Source organism: Lynx rufus, unplaced genomic scaffold, assembly GCF_022079265.1.
Source record: "Lynx rufus isolate CCGP_SWC_20201006 ecotype Redwood Valley unplaced genomic scaffold, mLynRuf1.p SCAF_4, whole genome shotgun sequence".
In the NCBI taxonomy this organism is placed as follows: domain Eukaryota; kingdom Metazoa; phylum Chordata; class Mammalia; order Carnivora; family Felidae; genus Lynx; species Lynx rufus.
Window position 1 is genome coordinate 56,649,402 of NW_025814856.1, and position 19,614 is coordinate 56,669,015.

Consider the following 19,614-nt stretch of genomic DNA (forward strand, 5'->3'; position numbering starts at 1 on the left):
GCGCCTCAGTTTCCTCATCTGGAAAATGGGGTCAATTTTAGTGCCTACGTCACGAAGAAAGAATTAGCCAGGATGCAAAGGGCACTTCAAATTGTGCCTGGCACGTACTTGGCACTCAGTAAATGTCACTGTCATCAGTTGGCCTCCCGTGGCGGGGGCGTTCTCGTCTGTGGGGAGCATTCGTGCATCTGTCTGCTCCACACTCTGGAGCAGATTTAAATTCCCATGCCGCCAGCACACTCTGTGCATCCTGTATCTCTGCTTGTCCCTGCTTGGTTTTACCCACGAACGTGGCTGCCGTGAGCCCAGCTTCGGTGACCCAACATCCTGCTTTCTAGCACCTGTGGATGATGTCCCAGGGAAGAATCCATGGCTGGGATTCCTGAGGCCAGGGTGCTGGGAGACTCCATCCGGCCAGGGCCGGAGCACACACTGAGCCCTGAGGTCTGGGAGAGGTGGGTGCTTAGCCTGGGCGTGGGGGCGGGGGAGTTCCTCAAAGCAACGTGGGTGCCGTTACCTGGAGACAGAAGAAGGATGCAGGTCAGACAAAAACAACAAACGTCTAACCTGTGAGCTTCCTTTCTGGAAGTGAAAATCCAAGAATCATAAAGGCCGCAGCATGGCACCAACGAAGCAATTTTTTTTTAGTGTTTATTTATTTTTGAGAGAGGAAGAGACACAAAGCACAAGCAGGGAAGGGGCAGAGAGAGAGGGAGACGCAGAACCCGAAGCAGGCTCCAGGCTCTGCGCTGACAACAGAGAGCCCGATGTGGGGCTTGAACCCACGAACCGCGAGATCGTGACCTGAGCCGAAGTTGGACGCTCAACTGACCGAGCCACCCCAGGCCGCATGGCACCAAGTAAAGGGAAGATGAAAAAGCGGATGTTTGGGCCCCTGAGCCAGATGTGGGAAGTTTTTTTGGAAGTTTGTTGTGTAGTGTAGTGGTGTTCCAGAAAGCCAGAGGTCCTTGGTGCATGTGGATGGTTCCCCTCGTCTAGGGTGGTCCCGACCACATAAGGAAACACAAGGAAGAGGCCAGTGCCGGGGTGGAGGCCTGGCAGGCCTTGTTGCTTCAGAGGCACTATAGAGCCAGGATCCTGACATCGCCTGTCTCGAGTTCTGGGTGGTGTAAATGGCTTCTGCCTGAGACCCAAGCCAGAGAAACCCTGGAGCACATGAGGGAGTGGGCGTCATGGTCTCCAGGATGTTCTGATGCAACGACCTGGGGTATAGACCATCAAGGTGCTCTCGTGTGGGGGAAATGGTGAGAAATAGATGTGTGCTTTTTTGGAGGTAGCGGAATATCTCTGTTATATCGGACGCTTGTCGCCAATGGCGGAAACTAAACTCAAACTGGCTTAAATTTAAAAGTTGGTGGGAGCGGGGTGCATGACCTGCTGAAAAGCACAAGAGTATGGCTTCAGGCATGGCTGGATCTAGGAGTACAAATAATGACATGTGGAATCTCTCTATCTCTTACCTCTGCTTCCCTCTTGTGGGCTCCACTTTCAGACATTCTTCCTATATGGCAGCCAGAGGTCTGCCAGCATCACCAGGGTGAGTTTCCACCCTCTGAATCACCCCCAACAGAAAGAGCTTTTCTTTTCCGGTAGTTCCAACAAAACCCTTAGATTAACTCTGATTATCCTGACATGGTTATATGCCCATCCTTGAACGAATCATTGACAACAGGGACACGGAAAGTAGTGATGGGCCCAGGTGGGAGTCGTGTAACTACTCGGAACCAATCACTGTGATTGACCAGGCCTGGGTCCCATGCAGGAAGTTGAGGCAGGAGCTCCTAGACTGGGAACTTCTTGTGGGCAGTGATGGCACTCAGCGCCCCTCTTTTCTGTCCCTGCTGCCACTGAGCCTAGCAGAGGCCCAAGCCCAGGAAAGACGAGGGCTGCCTACTGGCTGGCAGGTGCTTGGACTGTTGGAAACATCTGAGGATTCCCACTGCCTGCTCTGAATTGAGGGCAGTGGGGACACTTCTCCCAAGAGGACTGAGGTGACCTGGAGAAGCTTGGGGCCAACAGCAGTCAGAGACCCAGTAAGCGTGGGGGACAGAGAATCTTCCCTTAGTCTCTTCATCGTCTCCGTCAGACATAACTACTGACTTTTCTTTATTCACCCAAATTTTGTTGCATGCCCAGAGAGTGCCGACGCTGTCCTGGCAGCTATGACCGAGACAAAGTCTCTGCCCTCATGGGACTGACACCCTGGGTAGGGGATATGGTCAGCCAATGGGTGACAATAAATGGGATGAATAAGATATGGGCAAGGTGGAAGAGGTTTCTTTACTATGGCGCTTGGGACAGTGTATCAGTCAGATTGGCTGCGTGACAAATACTATTGCCGGCTTAAACAGACATGCATCATTTCACCGTCCTGGAGGCCAGAAGTCCAGGATCAAGGTGTGGGCAGGGTTGGTTCCTTCTGGGGGCTCTGCAGGAGAATGTGTTTGCAGATGGCCGTCTTCTGCTTCTGTCCTCACATAGTCCTCCCTCTGCACATGTTTGGGTCCTAATCTCCTCTTCCTATAAAGACATGAGTCAGATTGGATTAGGGCCACCCCAGTGACCTCATTTTAACTTGATCGCCTCTGTCAAGACCCTGTCACCAAATACAGTCACTTTCCGAGGCTCTGAGGGTGAAGACTTCATGTAAATTCAGTCCTGCCTGGCAGAAGGCTTCCTTGAGGAGGTAATGTTTGAATTTGAAGTCTCCAACCTACCTGCTCCCCTCCAGCCACACCTGCCACCCACCAGCATCAGCACAGATGTGACTGCTGTCCCTAGCTCTCTAGCCCACTAACCAACCACACAGTGGCTGGCGGGGCGGGGGAGGGGGGGAGGCTTTCTAAACCCACATCCAACCTTGTGGCTTCCTGTTGCCCTTAGAATAAACACTGGCCTCCTTGCATTGACTATCGTGGACCTGAGTGATCTGGCCACCACCCACGGATCCAGCCCCAGCGTCCTCCACTCCGCCCACTGTGCACGTCACTCTGGCCACAGTGGCCCTTCTGCTCCTTGGTCGTTTAGTTCCTGACCGCTCTCAGCCCTGCCTTGCCTAAGTCACCGGCCTAAGTCATCCATACCGCCGGTCTCCTCTGCTATGGCTCACTTCTTCAGAGAGGCCCCAGCCCCATCTAGTCTGCTCCCCTGTCATCTCTCACAGCCCCTGGCTTTTTCCATCCTTAATTTACTGTCGTGACCCCTTCATTAAGGTCTGTGTCCCCCAGGGGAAGGTGAATTCCATGAGGCTAGGGCTGTCTGCTGCTAAGTGCAATACCTCTGGCGCTGGGCGCGGTGGCTGGCTCAGTAATGCATCTGTCGGATGAATCACAGAACAAAATCAGCAGCTAGGCGGAGAGACGCCTCTAGAGACCACTCAGTGGCAGCGTGACCCCTGCACCGAGACCCTGATGGACACACTCCCATTGCACCTGCCTCCCACCCCAGGAAAGGCAAGTAGGAGCCAGAGTTGAGGAGTCACGGACAACCCTTCCCAGGCCCAAAGCACCCCTGAGGACTGTCCCACACTCCCCTCTTCGTGATTTATTTTCAGCTCACCCTCCACAGCCCCCTCTCAAGCTCTTCTTCCTACTGTTGTTCTCTTGTTTTCACATGCTGGCCTCCGTTTCCTGCGAGGCTTCGCTCAGGAAACGCCGGCACGCAGCAAAGGAAGCACGGTGTGCAAGCCCCCAGGCCCTCCGGGGCGGGCTCAGCTGCCTGGAAGCCCCCACCCGTCGGTGGGCCCTAGCCGGGCTCTAGACGTCCTGTCCGCCCTGCAGCTCCCCAAAGCGCACAGAGGGGCTGAGTGGCTCAGGCAGCCGAAAGCAGAAGGGGGAGCGAACGCAAGTGACATTTTCCAGCCGTTCTAGGAAAAGCCGGGCCGGGGAGCGGTGACGGTCTTCTGATGTGTCACTTGGTAACAGCCCCAGGTGGTCCAAACACAAATCGAGGCTCGCTGTGAAGGCATTCTGCAACTGTTATTAAAGTCTGTGATCAGTTGACTTTCAGCAAGGGAGGTGATCCGGGATAATCTGGGTGAGCGCAATTTAATCACTTGCAAGGCTGAGGACTTCCCTGAAAGAAAGAAGGTTCTTCTTTCACAGGTTCCGCCTGTGACCAGAGCTTCTCTATGCCCAGGGATCCCAGCCTGCCTGTGATCTCCCCCTCTTAGGGATTTTAGACCGGCTGAGCCAGCCCCCCAACCACAGAAGCCACTTCCTTATAATAAAGCTCTTGAGACAGTGCTGGAACTACAGACATAGGCACAGATCAATGTCCCCTGCTGGCCCCAGTCCTCCGGCTGAACCCTGACTCACCCCAGGGCTAAGGCAGGAGGGGAGAGGCACTAAGACTGCAGGCTAACATTTCTGAGCACCTGCTGGGCCTGAGGCTCTGCGCTAAGGACATACACAACCTCACTTAACCCCCAAGCAGCACTGTGAGCCGTTTTCGGTGACAACACTTTAGGCTGCAAGAAACAGAAAACCCAACTCCAAATGGCTTAAATCTTAAGGACGCTGATGATCACCCATAAGAAGTCCAGGGAAAAAGCAGTTTCTTCGAAACTCAGTGATGTCTGCAAGGATTACAATTCTTCATCTTCCCACACTGTCTTCCTCAGCTTGTCGTCTTGGCCTGTCGGCAAGCCTCCCTCATGGTCACAAGATAGCTGCCATGGCCTCAGGCGTCACTGCCACATCCACAGACAGAAAAATAACGTCCTCCTTGGACTTCCCTTTTCCCAGAGATCGGCCTGGAACACTTCCCTTCCCCTCTTATTGGCCAAAAGCACATAACATGCCTATCCCTAAACCAATCCCTCGTAAAGGGGAGGAGTCACCATGATCCAACACAGACCAATCAGATCTCTTCTCCAGAAGCACATGGCCACTCAGTGCCTGAAAGGGTAATTGAGGTTGTGTGTGCAGATGGGGCGCGTCTGTTTGGCAGTTGTGTTTGGTTTCTATGCAACCGTAACAAATTACCATAAACTTAGTGGCTTGAAACAACACCCATTGATGATCTCACGTTGTGTAAGCCAGAAGTCCAGGCAGGCTTGGCTTGGCTCTCCTTAGGCTCTCACGAGGCTGAAATCAAGGTGTCACTGGCCAGGTATAGAGGCTCAGGGGGAGAACACGTGTCCAAACTCCAGCGTCGGCAGAATTACATTCCTTTCGGTTGTAGGACTAAGATCCCAGTTTCCTTGCTGGCTGTCAGCTCCAGGGTCATTGTTCACACTGCACCTCGCATGTCCATTCACCTTCTGGCCAGCGAGGACCCAAGTCCTTCTCACACTTCAGGTCTCCCTGAAGTCCTCTTTGGACCGGAGAGCTGTTATTAAATTTTTTTTTAATGTTTATTGATTTTTGAGAGAGAGACAGAGCATGAGCAGGGGAGGGGCAGAGAGAGAGGGAGACACAGAACCCAAAGCAGGCTCCAGGCTCCGAGCTGTCAGCGCAGAGCCCGATGCGGGGCTTGAACCCACGAACCACAAGATCATGACCTGAGCTGAAGTCAGACGCTTAACCAACTGAGTCACCCAGGCGCCCCAAGAGAGCTCTCTGTTTTTAAAGGGACTCGTGTGACTGGATGGGAACGTTAACCCCCTTGACATCAGCTGTAACAACATAACACCATCAAGGGGATGATACCTCCCCACAGTCAAGGGCTGCAGGAACATTTGAGTCATTGCTAGAAACTCTGCCCACCCTGCCGTAACCATGGTGCACACCATGTAAGTAAGACATTTTTGTGGAAAGAAAGTTGAAGTTGAGAAAGCTGATGTGAATTGCTCAAAGCCATACCAGCTGGGGGGCCATGGTTGCAAACAACAGGAAGTGACGCTGGCTCACTAAAGCCGGAAGGGAATTATTTGGCAGGGTGTCAGGGGCCAGCACATAGGAGGGCCAGACTCAGGCCAAAGCAAGGCAGAGCTGACCCGGCTGGTCTAGGGGCAGGCTGCCGGCGTCCCCTCCTGCCACCCACCGCTCGTGCCCTCTGCCATTAGATACCACCAATGAGCTCGAGTGAGCCTGCACCTGTGAACGTGTGTCCCACAGGCTGTCAGCCAACCACTCCCTTAGCATATCAGCCACAAACAACATCCCTCCCTCCTGCTGACCCAGATGGATACGCCATGCTGCCCATTCAGGGGGTCCCCACTCCCCTCAGGGTGGTCTTTCTGGCCCCAGCCAGATGGTTGCTCTGTTCCATCTCTCATTCAGTGCTCTTCACAAATCCAGAAGGTGCTGGCTGGCTGGCCTTGGGGGCAAGGTGAGCCCTCAGCCTACCACACCAATTAAACACGTTTTCTCTGGATGAAATTCTGTCCACTGAGGGCAAAAGTCATCAATTAAACCAGGAGTTCGCAAACTACAGCCTGTGGGCCATATCTAGCCCCAAGCCTATTTATGGATCTTATGCAAACTATGATTTCAACCTTTTCACGTGGTTGAAAACCCGAAAAGGAACAATATTCCTGGCACAGAGGAATTTCATGACGTTGCAAATTTCAGTATCCATAAAATAAAGTTTGGAACACAGCCATGTTCATTTCCTTGTGGATTGTCTGTAGCTGCTTTTGCACCTGAAAGGCAGAACTGAGTAACTACAGCAGTGGCCACATGGGCTGCTGAGCCTGAAATATTGACCCCCTGGCCCTCTACTGGAAAAGTTTGCCATCCCCTGAGTTCAGTGATAGTGTCCTACAACTGCCGTGCTGGTCATCAGTGAACGTGTATTCTGACACTTGGAAGGTTGTGTACTCGGAGCGGGAGACTTGGGTTGGAGGAGGGGTAGGAATGGATACTTTCTCCCCTTCTCTTCCCACTTCCCTGTCCGCCCTATCGGCAACCCTCCTCGAGTGACTTCCAGGTATCTTCTTTTCACCGTGCTCCGGCAAAACGTGCGTTTCTGTGTCTGCGTTCGGCGTCCGTAACGGCACTGTGTTCTGTGTCTCACGCCGCGTCTTGCATTTTTCACTCAGCCTTGCATGTTTCAGGTGCCTTGGCTGTGTGCACGGCTGCCCCTTGTCCCTCCCTCCTGGTGAGTCTCCCGCCCAATCCCAGAGCCGCCTCCCAGCTGCCACCTCCCCAGATGACACTGATGAGCATTCTCCTCCATGCCACCCTGCAGACGGGTGCGAGAACTTCCCCCAAAAAACAATACCCCGGGGGCGGAATCGCTGGGTTGTGAGAGGCTTGCACAGAACTTGACCAAGGGATGCCAGCCGGCTCCCATGTGTCCTTTGATTGATCAAATTCATCAAATGCTTTGGGCCTTGTGATTTTTGCTTTTGAGTTTTTGTTTGAGCTGTCCCCCACCCCTAGGTCTCAAAGCCACTCATCCTGCTGTATGTTCTATTTTAATTCTGCCCTTCATATTTAGGTCTTTAATCCACCCAGAGTCCACCCCTTCAGTGGGTGTAGACGGGGACCCAGTTTGAGTTTTTCCATGTAGAGAGGAGTGCATTGGATTATGGCAGGAACCCACTTGTGATATATTTTGTTTATACATACAACAGGGTCAATTTCTAGGTTCAGATCATTGCAATTTAAGCAGAATTATCACTGCACGAACGAAATAGTGAATTGGACAGGCGACTTACAAGTCAGAATTATGGTTCGAGGCAAAATGACTGTGAAGTATTACTTTATCTTCTTACCATAACCTCAGTGCTGTCCAACAGAACTTTCTGTGATGATGTAAATGGCTTATATCTGCACTGTCCAATATGGTAGCCATAAGCCACATGTGGCTACTGAGCACTTGACATGTGGCTCACATGCTGAGGACCTGAATTTCATTGTAATTAGTTTAAATTTCAGTAGCCCAGTATGACAAGCGGCCACCATATTCATCGGCACAGGTCAGATTAAGAAACTGGGCGACTATCCATGCGCTGAAGCATTTATTTGAGGTTTTTAAAAAACAAAATGAATAGAGAAGGAGGTGGTTGTGAACAGAGGATGGGAGCTAACAAGAGTTGGATGCGTGCCTACAGTGTGAACAGGTGCACACGTCCCTCACTTAGCCCCAGATCTCATCCATGAGCAGGGGCGACTTCCCCATTTAAAAGCTTGGGGCTGCTGAGTCTCAGTGAGGGGAAGGGACTTGATGAGGGCACCCTTGCTTGAGAGGCTGGCCCAGGAGTAAACAGATACAAGCCAATCCCCCATCCTTCGTGGCTCTGCAAGCCCAGAGACCACATGGTGGGGGGGGGGGGGAGTTGGCCAGAATGGCTGCAGGCCAGAGGGCACTGGCCAATGAAGTTCCTGGGTGCTTCCCCAGGGCATTGGCATGGTCCAAGTGGCTGAACCGGCAGCCTCCAAGTCCAAATCCATCAATTGGGCACCTTATAGTCCCCCCATGAGGCAGCCTAGAGCCAGGTTTGCGTGGAGGCTCCCATAGCCAGTGGGACCTGAGGTTAGAACAGGAGCAAGGAGGGAGTCTGCAACAAGGCATCTCTCTGGAAGCAGCTTCCCTCCAGGGATGTTCTGGAAACTTGTGGGGAGGGAGTGTTTGTCTCAATGAATAGGGGGACAGTGTTCCTGGCCCTTGAGGGGGGCCTTCCCAGGGACACAAGCTTCTGCACAGGTCCTGTACAACCCAGGATTGCCCTGTACCCCACACGGCTTCCAAATGTCTGGACATTCATTCTTTGAAAAACGTGCTGTCACTACAATTGTCTGAGACTGGGATCTAATGCTGCTTTACATATAACCACAAATTCTTTGCATAGCTTTAACATACAATGGATTTTCCAAGAATGTAATGCTGCGTGAGTAGTGGGAAGGTTATACTTTGTTTTGTTTGCAATTTTCCAAGAATTGCTCATCATTTCAAAACCACATCCTAGACACTGACAACACTTGTGCTTAACCAGCTGATAAGGAATGTCTGTGTCCACTGGCATTCATTATGCTGTGTCCCAGTGAGTCTGCTTATCTATCAACCCATCTGTCCACCCATCCATTCACCTATCCATCCACCCATGCATCCATCCATCCATCCGTCTATCCATCCATTCACCTATCCATCCATCCATCCATCCATCCATCCATCCATCCATCTATCCAGTCACCTATCCATCCAGCCATCCATCCATCCATCCATCCATCCATTCATCCATCCATCTATCCATCCAGTCACCTATCCATCCATCCATCCATCCATCCATCCATCTGAATGTATTTTCTTAGCCCATATTTCAAAATGCCAAATATAGGGAAAGAATGTCAACAACATGCAATTGAATATTACCTCATGACTCTCAAATTCAACTGTAGCTGTTATAACAAACACAAAGCAGAAACAGACCCATAAATACAGAGAACAAACTGATGGCCGCCAGAGGGGAGGGGTGGGGGGATGGGCACAATGGGTGAAGGGCAGTGGGAGATACAGGCTTCCAGTTATGGAATGAGTAAGTCATGGGATGAAGGTACAGCACAGGGAACATGGTCACTGGTATTGTAACAGTGTTGTATGGTGACAGAGGACAGCTACACGTGTGGTGAACACAGCAGAATGTGTGATCACTGTGTCATACACCTGAAACTAATGTCACATTGTGTTAAGTACACTTTAATTTTAAAAAAGCCATTATAGGTAGGTTTAACCATCTAAAAGTATCATTACGTCTGAATATTTACATGTTGAAATGTGTATTATAACCTTCCTTTCTCCTTTAAATCACTGTTAGCGCATCACATTAATTTTTTTTGAATTTTTTCGAATATTTGTGAGGATTGAGTATATTATTTATCCAGCTCATGTGGGGCCATTCCGAAATAGCCATTATAAAAAGAGGGTGCCCATATTTAGAGTTGGGGTCCTTTCCCCTGAGGGGCTAACCAAGTGGCTGAGGCCGTAAAGAGCGCAGCTCTCGTAGCTCCCAGAGCTTACCGTGTGCTGGTCTAAGGCTCGCCAAGCTTCAGACATTCTCCTAGGCTCCGTGTCACTTTTTGCCATTATCTGCATAGCACCTGTGCTATTATTATTTAATATTTTTCCTTAAATCATCTCACTCTTTTTACTTAAATAAATTTATTGAAAAGAAAGGTAGGGGCCCCTGGGTGGCTCAGTCTGTCGAGCATTCAACTCTTGATTTCAGCTCAGGTCATGATTTCACAGTTCATGAGTTCAAGCCCCACGTCGGGCTCTGTGCTTACCGTGTGGAGCCTGCCTGGGATCCTCCTGCTCCCTCTTTCTCTGCCCCTCCCCCATTCATGCTCATGCTGTCTCTCTCTCTCTCTCAAAATAAATAAACATTTTTAAAATGAGTAAATAAATAAATATTGTTTAAAAAGAAAAGAAAGGGGGCTCCTGGGTGGCTCAGTCTGTTAGGCGACCGACTTCAGCCCAGGTCATGATCTCACGGTTCGTGAGTTCGAGCCCTGCGTCGGGCTCTGTGCTGACAGTTCAGAGCCTGGAGCCTGCTTCCGATTCTGTGTCTCCTTTTCTCTGCACCTCCCCTGCTCATGCTCTGTCTCTCTCTGTCTCTCAAAAAATAAATAAATGTTAAAAAAAATTTTTTTTTAAAGAAAAGAAAGGTATAACACTGTCATACACAGAAAACTGAAATTGTTTGGTGTGCTTGTTATTTGTGCTTCATACACGTCAAAATGAATGCTTAGCTGTTTAAAACACACACACGCAACTGTCCATCTGAGCACCACCTTGGATGGCCTCGAATGTTAGTGGAGGCCGGGGCTCCCCAGCTTTGGAAGTACTGTGTCATTTCATGTCACCCTCATGGGACCCAGGGCCCCTCCGTGTTTACTCACGAGTGAATGGGGGGATGAAATGGAGACCCGGGGGTCACACTGCAGAGCCACAGTCCTGCGGGACGCGACCCAGATCGGGCAGTTCCCAAGACCCCTCTCGGCATCGTGGATCCCAAGAAGGGGCCTGTGTGTTGGGGACCTCGAGCTGAGAGCCAGGAGCCGCAGGACTGGAGGAAGGGAGAAAGCAACATCTGGCCTTTGTCAGATTGCATAAGCTGCCGGGCTGGTGGCCAGATGTGGCCGTCGGCCTCCAACAGGAGGGAGACATCAGAGGTTCACCCCAGCCTCCGGGAAGTGCACAGATGCGGCCAGCTGGAGGGAACGCCCAACCGCACACGAGGACTCGGGTCTGTCTGGAAGCGAGGGTGTAAGGGGACAGTGGACAGACTTCAGGGCCCACCTTGCCCCAGAACCGCCTGGAACTGGGAAGGAGGTCCTTCTCCAGTGCTTGCTGAGTGACAGGTACCTCTACAGTCACAGGAGTCCCCCCCCCCCACCGCCCCCAGTTCCTCCATGGCTCCCAAAGGAAAGTGGCACCGAGGCGCAGAAGGGGTCACAGGCCAGGGAGGCATGGAGCGAGGAGGCTGGGCCTCCTCAGTCCTGGTTTGGAACAGGCGAATCTCTAGCGCCTCCGGGCTAACCCACTTTAAGGGAGAAAAAGCAGTCTTGGGTTCAGAGGCAGACAGAAACCTCAGGGCTAGGTAGAATCGACTCACTTTGTTTTGTTGTTCTTTTATGTATTTTTGTTGCTGTTGTTACTTTCTGTGTGGAACGAGATACTGGCTTTCCACGGCTGGTAATCGTGTTTCCTAGGAAAGGAAACCTATATTAGTAAGCAATAGGGTCGGCGGCCAGAAAGGTGTACAGTTTAAGAAAGCACGACACCCTCTCACTTTGAGGGTCCGCCCCTCAGTGAGGTGCGCAGGAGATGAGCCCCTGATCCACAGGAAAAGCTGATCAGAGCTGGGGCGCCACCCAGGCCTTGTGGCTTCACATTGAGTGCTCTCCTCTCTGTCCTTTCTGGAACAATCCAAGAGCACAAGGTGAGGGAGGAAGCTGGGATCCTCACCCAGGCTCAGGACTTGTCCAGGCCTGACCTACCCTTCACACATTCATGACCTCATTCACTAATTCATTATTGGGCCACTCTGTCCCTGTGATGCCCAGAGGAAACCTCTGTCTGGTGAGGGACATGTATCATAACAGGACACCTGAGAGCATGTGAGCTCTGGGAGTCCAGGTGAGAGAGAGGGGAGTCCTGAGAGGAAGTGGTATTTGCATTGCAGAGGGGAGAGCAAAGGGCCAGTAGGATTTTCCAGGCTGAACTTGCTGGGCTCGGGGTGCACATTGAAGATGGGGCAATCTGTGTGGCCTCGGGCAAATTGCTCTCTGCACCTCAGTTTCCTCATCTGTAAAATGGCAGTAACAAGAATCACTCCTTCAGGGGTGCCTAGGTGGCTCAGTCAGTTGCGTGTCCAACTCCTGATCTTGGCTCGGGTCGTGATCTCGTGGTCGTGAGATTGAGCCTCACCCAGGGCTCCGAGCCACCAAGCGCAGAGCCTGCTTGGGGTTCTCTCTCTCTCCTTTCTCTGCCCCTCCCCAACTCATGCACATTCTCTCTCTCTCTCTCTCTCTCTCTCTCTCTCTCTCTCTCAAAATGCACAAACTAAAAAAGAAGAAGAAGAAGAAATCACTCCTTCTTAGGGTTACTGGGAAGAATAGAGCAGTTTGCATTAAAAGACTCAGAATGGTGTCGTGTCTGGCACACGGTGAGGCCATACGGGTGTTGGCTATGGTTGTCACGCGCAAAGGCCCCAAGAGCAACACACAGGAGTTCGGTGGGTCTGGCTGTGCTATGCCCGGTGGTCATCACCAGTGATGAGGCTGGAGGGTTAGGTCAGATCTTGGAGGACCCTTGATGTTGTGTTAAGGATATTGAAGTTCTTCCTGGTGGCCACAGAGAGCCACTGAAGCATTTTGAAGGCAAGAGACACGGGGTCAGAGCTGACCTCTGCTCCCTTACTGTACTCCCGTACAGTGGGGACTGGAGGGCAGGATGGGGGGTGGGGAGGGAGCAGAGGGACTTGTCCCGACCCAGAGGGCCCTCCTGAGCAAAATGTGTTCTTTCCTCCGTCAGATCTTTGCTTTGCAACTTCAGAAACTCCTCCATGGAGGGGTTCAGATATCAGGGGATCTGGACCTCTCCAGTTGGCCATGGGAGCCACAGAGGGCTTTGGAGCAGGGTCAGAGCTGTCTTCCAGAAAATGACCATGATAGCAAGTACTGATGGCCCAGGGGGTGGGGAGGGAGGGTAGAGACGTAACATGATACAGTGTCTGCTCTGTGACCTTGGGGCTGGTGTTTCAAGGAGGCTGGACCTGTGGGTCGGCGGGGGGGGGGGGGGGGGGGGGGAGGGCGCATAGCACCCAGCTCATTCAGCAAGATGACAGGTGACCCTCTGCCTTGTCCCCAAGCAGTTCCATCTCCTGCCCAGAGCTGACTTGAAGGGACCCATTCTTATGGGAAACACTCCTTAAACCACCGGGCTATATGGCCCAGTCCTAGGGTGGATGGCTATCAGCTTTCTAGGCCCAGAAAACCCTTTTTCTCTTTTCTTTTTATTTCTAAGTAATCTCTATATCCATCATGGTGCTTGAACTCACAACCCCAAGATCAAGAGTCACGTGCTCCACCAACTGAACCAGCCAGGAGCCCGGTAGGCCTAGAAAATTCTAACAAAGCCTCTCACAAACCAGGGTACTCACCACTGAAGTGACAGATTGGCAACCGATCAATTGAGACCTTATCCATACACATCCTGTAAGATTGAACCATTTTAAATTCCCCTTTGCAGGTCTAAATCAGCAAAATCAGCCTGGGTGGCTTAGTCGGTTAAGCATCCAATTTCGGCTCAGGTCATGATCTTGTGGCTTGTGGGTTCAAGCCCCGCACTGGGCCCTGAGCCAACAGCCACAGAGCCCGATTCGGATCCTCTGACTCACTCTCTCTCTGTCACCACCCACCCCACCCTCCCACCCCTCATGCTCTCCCTTCTCTCTCTCTCAAAAAAAGAAACCCAGCAAAACCCAGCAATTCCATATGGCTCAACCTAATACCTGCAAACCTCTGCTTGCTTCCACCATCTATAAGATGTGGGACCTTCCAAGGCCTGGTGACCTAGGGAATGGGACAACGGAACAAGGCGAGGTCAGGCTTTGGAGAGGAGGGACCCAGGTCTGGATCTCTGCTGGCCCTCAACCACCTGTGACTTAAATTTTTCCTGCTCTGAGAGATATCGACCTCCTAAGTCCATTGAGCAGTACTCAAAACACCACACATAAGGCCCAGCCCGGATTTGGGGTGCCCAATCAGGGCCTGTTCAGCCCTTTCTGGTCTACTGTGACTCCTTTTCTCTGGCCCTGCTGCCCCTGATCTGTCCCCAGAGACACCTGCTGCCTTGCCTCTTTCATTCTGTTCAACCCCAAGTCCTGCCTCCTCTAGGACACCTTCCCTGCTTTGCAGACCCAGCACCCTCCTTGTCTATGAGGGTCTGGCCCCGAGTCCAGTGGGCACTGCCTTGAAGAGTGAAGGGTCTGGACTCCCTGTCACCCAGAAATCCATTGAGGGCAGGGGCTGCACTCCCCCTGCCTCCTTCCCACTTCTGTCCCCACCTGCCCAAACCCAGCATGGGAGTGGCCACACAATAGCATTATAGAACGGCCCTCTGTCTCCCTCCAGCACCTCTGGGCTGGACATGGGATCAGAACTGAGTGACGGGTCAGACTCTCCGCCCTCATGGATGACCTCCACTTTGGGGGGCCAAGTGAGTGTTGGCGCTTTTCACTGAGGGCGAACAGAGGGAGCAGACGGAGAAAGACAAGGATACTTGGAGGCATCTGCAATGCCTGTGGGACATCCAGGTTGAGATGCCAAGGCAGCAGTTAAGCTGGGTAAGGCTGTCATAAAACTGGATCCCAGAAGCCAAAGCTGGAGATACATTTGGAAGTCATCGGCTCTTACGGCCACAGAATTGGCTGAGACCCCTTGAAGAGTTAAATGATATAAAATTCTCAGGTGGGGTCTGAGGGCATGCCAGCCAGCACAGTAGGGAGGAAGAGGGGGAACGAGCCAAGTAGACAAGGAGGAGCACCAGGGAGGGATGAGCTGTCTCCTGGAAGCCACCTGAAGAAAGTAACCAGGTGAGGGAGTAATGTAGCATCCGTTGCCTTCTATATAGTAGTGTTCGTGAAACGGACCCCATGAAATGTGCACTATGGGGGCACCCGGCTGGCTCAATACGTTGAGCGTTGAGGATCTGACTCCTGATTTTGGCTCAGGTCAGGATCCCAGGGTTGTAGGACTGAGCCCCGAGTTGGGCTCCACACTGAGCTTGAGATTTCTTTCTCTCTCTCTCCCTCTGCCCCTCTTCCCTGCTTGCTCTCTCTCTCTAAAATTAATTAAAAATAAACGTGAAAAGAATGAAACGTGCACCATGACGTGTGCACTAGGAAGTGTAGTGTTCATTTCACCGGCCAGATGAGCACTGAGAGGCAGCCACTGGGTCTCACAGGACAGCCGTCGTGGGTGACAAGGTGAGATCGGAACGGCATGTGTAGCCGAGGCAGCTCTTTCTAGAAGTTCTGCCCTAAACCGGACAGAGAGAGAGGTGGCAGGTGGGGGAACCTGTATGCGGGAGAGGGTTATTTCATTGGTTGGCTTTCGTTTTTTGGTTTTAAGGTGGAGATATTACAGCACATTTACATGACTATGCGAATGACCCTAAGGAGTGAAGGGGGGGGGGGGGCGGGTAATGACAGACTCGGTCAAATACCAGTTACTAGACCAGGTAGCACACGCTCGGCGTCCCTGAGGACACTCTGTTGCTTTGCAGCCACATTTTATTTCTTGGAAAATTCCGAGGCATATCCGCCCCTGTCCCACTCTCCACACTCTGTTCTCGGTGGCTTCCTCTTCCCGACTTCATTGCCTGTGGCCTATAGTCACCTAATGAGAATGGCGGCGGGGCTGGGTCATTCCAGACCTTGCCTCCCAAACTTCCTCCCACGTGGCAGGGCCACGGAGGTGTGGGCCCGGAGCCAGTGGCCTGAGCGTGAATCCCAGCAGCTCCAGAACTGAGTTGTGAGGCTTGAGGAAGTTACTCTGGCTGTCTGTGCCTCTGCAAAATGGGGGTAATGGCAGTACCTACTTCCTAGGGTTGCTGCGAGGAAAATGTTTAAAGCACTGAAAACAGTGCCTGGCACCTAGTAAGCATTCTGAAAGATTTAGCTGTTGTTGTTTTTGGTTATTGTTGGTAATGCACAAAGTTGCACTTGGGGCAGGGTTTCCAAGACTCAAGTGGCTGTGGGCATGTGGGGAGAGGAGGGACCAGGGTGCCAGTGCTAGCCTATGCTAGGAAACTTGTAAATAAGGGCTGGGTCCCTCCGTCTCATATTGTTTGTTGAAGCCCTTAAATAATTTAGGGGGGAAAGCAGCATTTCAGAGTGGGAAGACGTAGATATTGTCAAGTTCGGCCTCCAACTCTGTTCAAAATTCCAGCCCACTGAAGTCCCTTACCTCCTTACATACCTCCTTGGCCCAGAAGCTCATTACCTTACAAGACAGCCCATTCTGTTCTTGGTCAGCAATCCCTGTGAGAAAGTCATTCCTCACAGTGAGCTTAAACTGCCTCCTTCTGATTCTCCAAATCTCATCTTTGCTTCCCCCTCCTTCTCTCCTTCTGGGCAAGCATCGCCCTCTGGGGTCATAAAAAGGCTACTTGTCTTCACTTTTGAGTCTTGGAAACAGTGACCCCATACCCTCGTGTCTTCTCTTCTCCGGGCTGTATGAGCCTTTGGAAACCTCACATGGTGTCATGCTTAAACAAGAATACCCGCCCATGGCCTTTTCACACTGACGGCTGCCAAGCCAGATCCCTGTTCTCGGCTTGCATTACAGGAGCTTGAATACAGGACTTAATCAGTCAGAGTTATTGGCTCGTAAAACACAAAAGTTTAGGGGCTCCTGGTGGCTCAGTCGCTTGAGCATCCAGCTCTTGATTTCTGCTCACGTCATGATCCCAGGGTCCTGGGATCGAGCCCCACATTGGGCTCTGCACTAAGCGTGGAGCCTGGTTGGGATTCTCTCTCTCTCTCTCTGCCCCTCTCTCCCAGTCGCGTGCTCGCGCTCTCTCCCCAAAATAAAACATTTTAAAAACACACACACAAAAGTTTAGGGTTAGCCCCGATCCAGCAACCCAACTCATGTCATTAAGGACGTCGTTTCTGTTGTCATCTTCAGGCTCTCTCTGTAGCTCCCTGCATCTCCAGCCAGCCCCCTGGGCTGTCACATCTCCCTACGTGTCGTGTCGTCCTCAGACCTCACCAGGCAGGGAGCCAGGGGGTCCGCTGGAAACCCCAGCAGACAGTTCCTTTGGTCTCATTGGCTACCTGTGCAGGCCTGGGCCAATCACGGTGGCCAGGGATGGGATCATGCTAATTAGCATGGGGAGGAGCCACACGCCACGCCCTCCTCTGAGCAGACTAGCTGCTGGGGGTAGGGGTAGGTGAGCAGGTGAGACATCTGGGTGGCAGTCAGGGAAGCTGCCACCGACGGGGAGGAGGTGCTGGGTGGCCCCAGACGGCCGATGCCCTGCTCTGGGTTCCGAGTGTAGTCCCGCAGATCCCCTCTTGTTTGGCTCAGCAGACAGTCCCCCCGATGCTGAATCCACCCAACAAACACTGGGCACCCACACCTGCTAGGACTCTCTGCCGTGCCGCTTCCCCGTGTCCCAATCACTCTGGAACGGCTGCTGTCGTTTCCCTGACACGCATGCTGGCCAGGCTGGCTCCTCTGAATACTCACACAGGCCTGATCACCAGAACACAAGCAGAGATGGAAAGACCTCAGAGGTCATCAGCTCCAGCGACCCATCTGCAAAATGGGACCAAGTCCCACTGCCACTTCCTCATTGGCAAGGCCAGGGCTGGCACCAAGGCCCCCGCTTCATCCACGGTGTCGTGTGGCTTCTATCTTTACAGTGGTCTGTGTGGGCAAGGACTGGCCGGTGACTTCAAACAGCAACTCCTGAACTGAGCAGAAGGGTCCTCGGTTTCCAATAATACTTGGCCCCGGAGAGATCCACTGAAGTGAATCTGCACAAAATGGGACCAAAGAGAGTGGCCTGTGTCTGATTTGACTGAGGCTTTAACTTGAAAAATAAACCCAAAATGTATTAAAGTGAGTTTCTTGTGCTACTTAGCAGATAAAACCAGGTGATGTTTTCAACTTATTCCTTCTTTTTTTTTTCCACTGTAACATGTATACATAACATACAACTTAACCACTGTAGCCATTTTTTAGTGCACAGTTCAGTGGCGTTAAGTACATTCACACTGTTGTGCATCCATCCCCCCACCCATCCACAGAACCTCTCTCATCTTCCCAAAATGTAACTTTGTCCCCATTAAACACTAACTCCCCGTTCTCCTGGCCCCCAGCCCCCGGCACCCACCCTCCTACTTTCTGTCTCCAGGAATCTGAGCGATCTAGGGACCTCACAGAAGTGGGATCATACAGCATTTGTCCTCTGATGACTGGCTTCTTTCGCTGAGCACCATGTCAAGTCTCGTCCGTGTTGTAGCGCGTCGGTATTTCCTCCCTTTGGGAGGCTGGATAATATTGCATTGTATGGATAGATCACACTTTATCCATTCAACCATCAATGGACACTTGGGTCACTTCTACCTTTTGAATCATGCTGCGGTGGACAAGGGTGTGTCAACATCTGCTTGAGTCCCGGCTTTCAGATCTTTTGGGTACAGACCCAGAAGTGGTCTGCTGGGTCACACGGCAATTCTATTTTTCACTTTTCACTCCTTTTTTAAAAGCAATCTTAGGGGCGCCTGGGTGGCGCAGTCGGTTGGGCGTCCGACTTCAGCCAGGTCACGATCTCGCGGTCCGTGAGTTCGAGCCCCGCGTCAGGCTCTGGGCTGATGGCTCAGAGCCTGGAGCCTGTTTCCGATTCTGTGTCTCCCTCTCTCTCTGCCCCTCCCCCGTTCATGCTCTGTCTCTCTCTGTCCCAAAAATAAATAAACGTTGAAAAAAAAATTAAAAAAAAAAAAAAGCAATCTTCATGACTGTAGGACAGTGTATTAATTCTTAGATGTAGACTGTTTCCGGGTTGATTATATTCCTTTTGGAATAATTTTCCCAACAAAACTGTGTGAAAACACAATGGGGGCATCCTTAACGTCACATTTTCTTGTTGTTGCAACTGGGTCATGAGGAGGGTCTCTTATGCAAAAGTATTCGAGACTTTTGATCGTTTTTCTAAGGGCTTTTCCCAGTCCCCCGAGTCTCTTCTGGTGCTCCTGGCCCTTCCTAATCCTGTTGATTTTTCTCTTGTTCGGTTGTAAACTGGCCCAACTCTGCCACATTCCCACCATCAGTGGCTTTGCCTGTGAGTCCCATGGTTCCCCAGTACCCCTTCAACGACACCCCCACAGCCTCTTCTTTTCCAAGATGTGAAATTTCACTTCACAGCCCTTTCTTTTCTATTGGGCTGTTACATCTGACAGGGAGAGGTTGAGTAACAACAGATTCTGAAGAGATGAAAGACAGATGTGGGTATAAAATGAAAGAGGAGGAAAGGGCTAGTTTAATAAGCAGCCAGTTCATTAGTGAATATTTTCATGCTAGGATAGATTTGTTTTTCTTTTTTTCCCTTGATTTTGTAAGGGCAGTGACACGGACCCTGAAGATTCAAGTGAGGACCTTAGAATATCAAGAACATTGATTGATGAGGGTG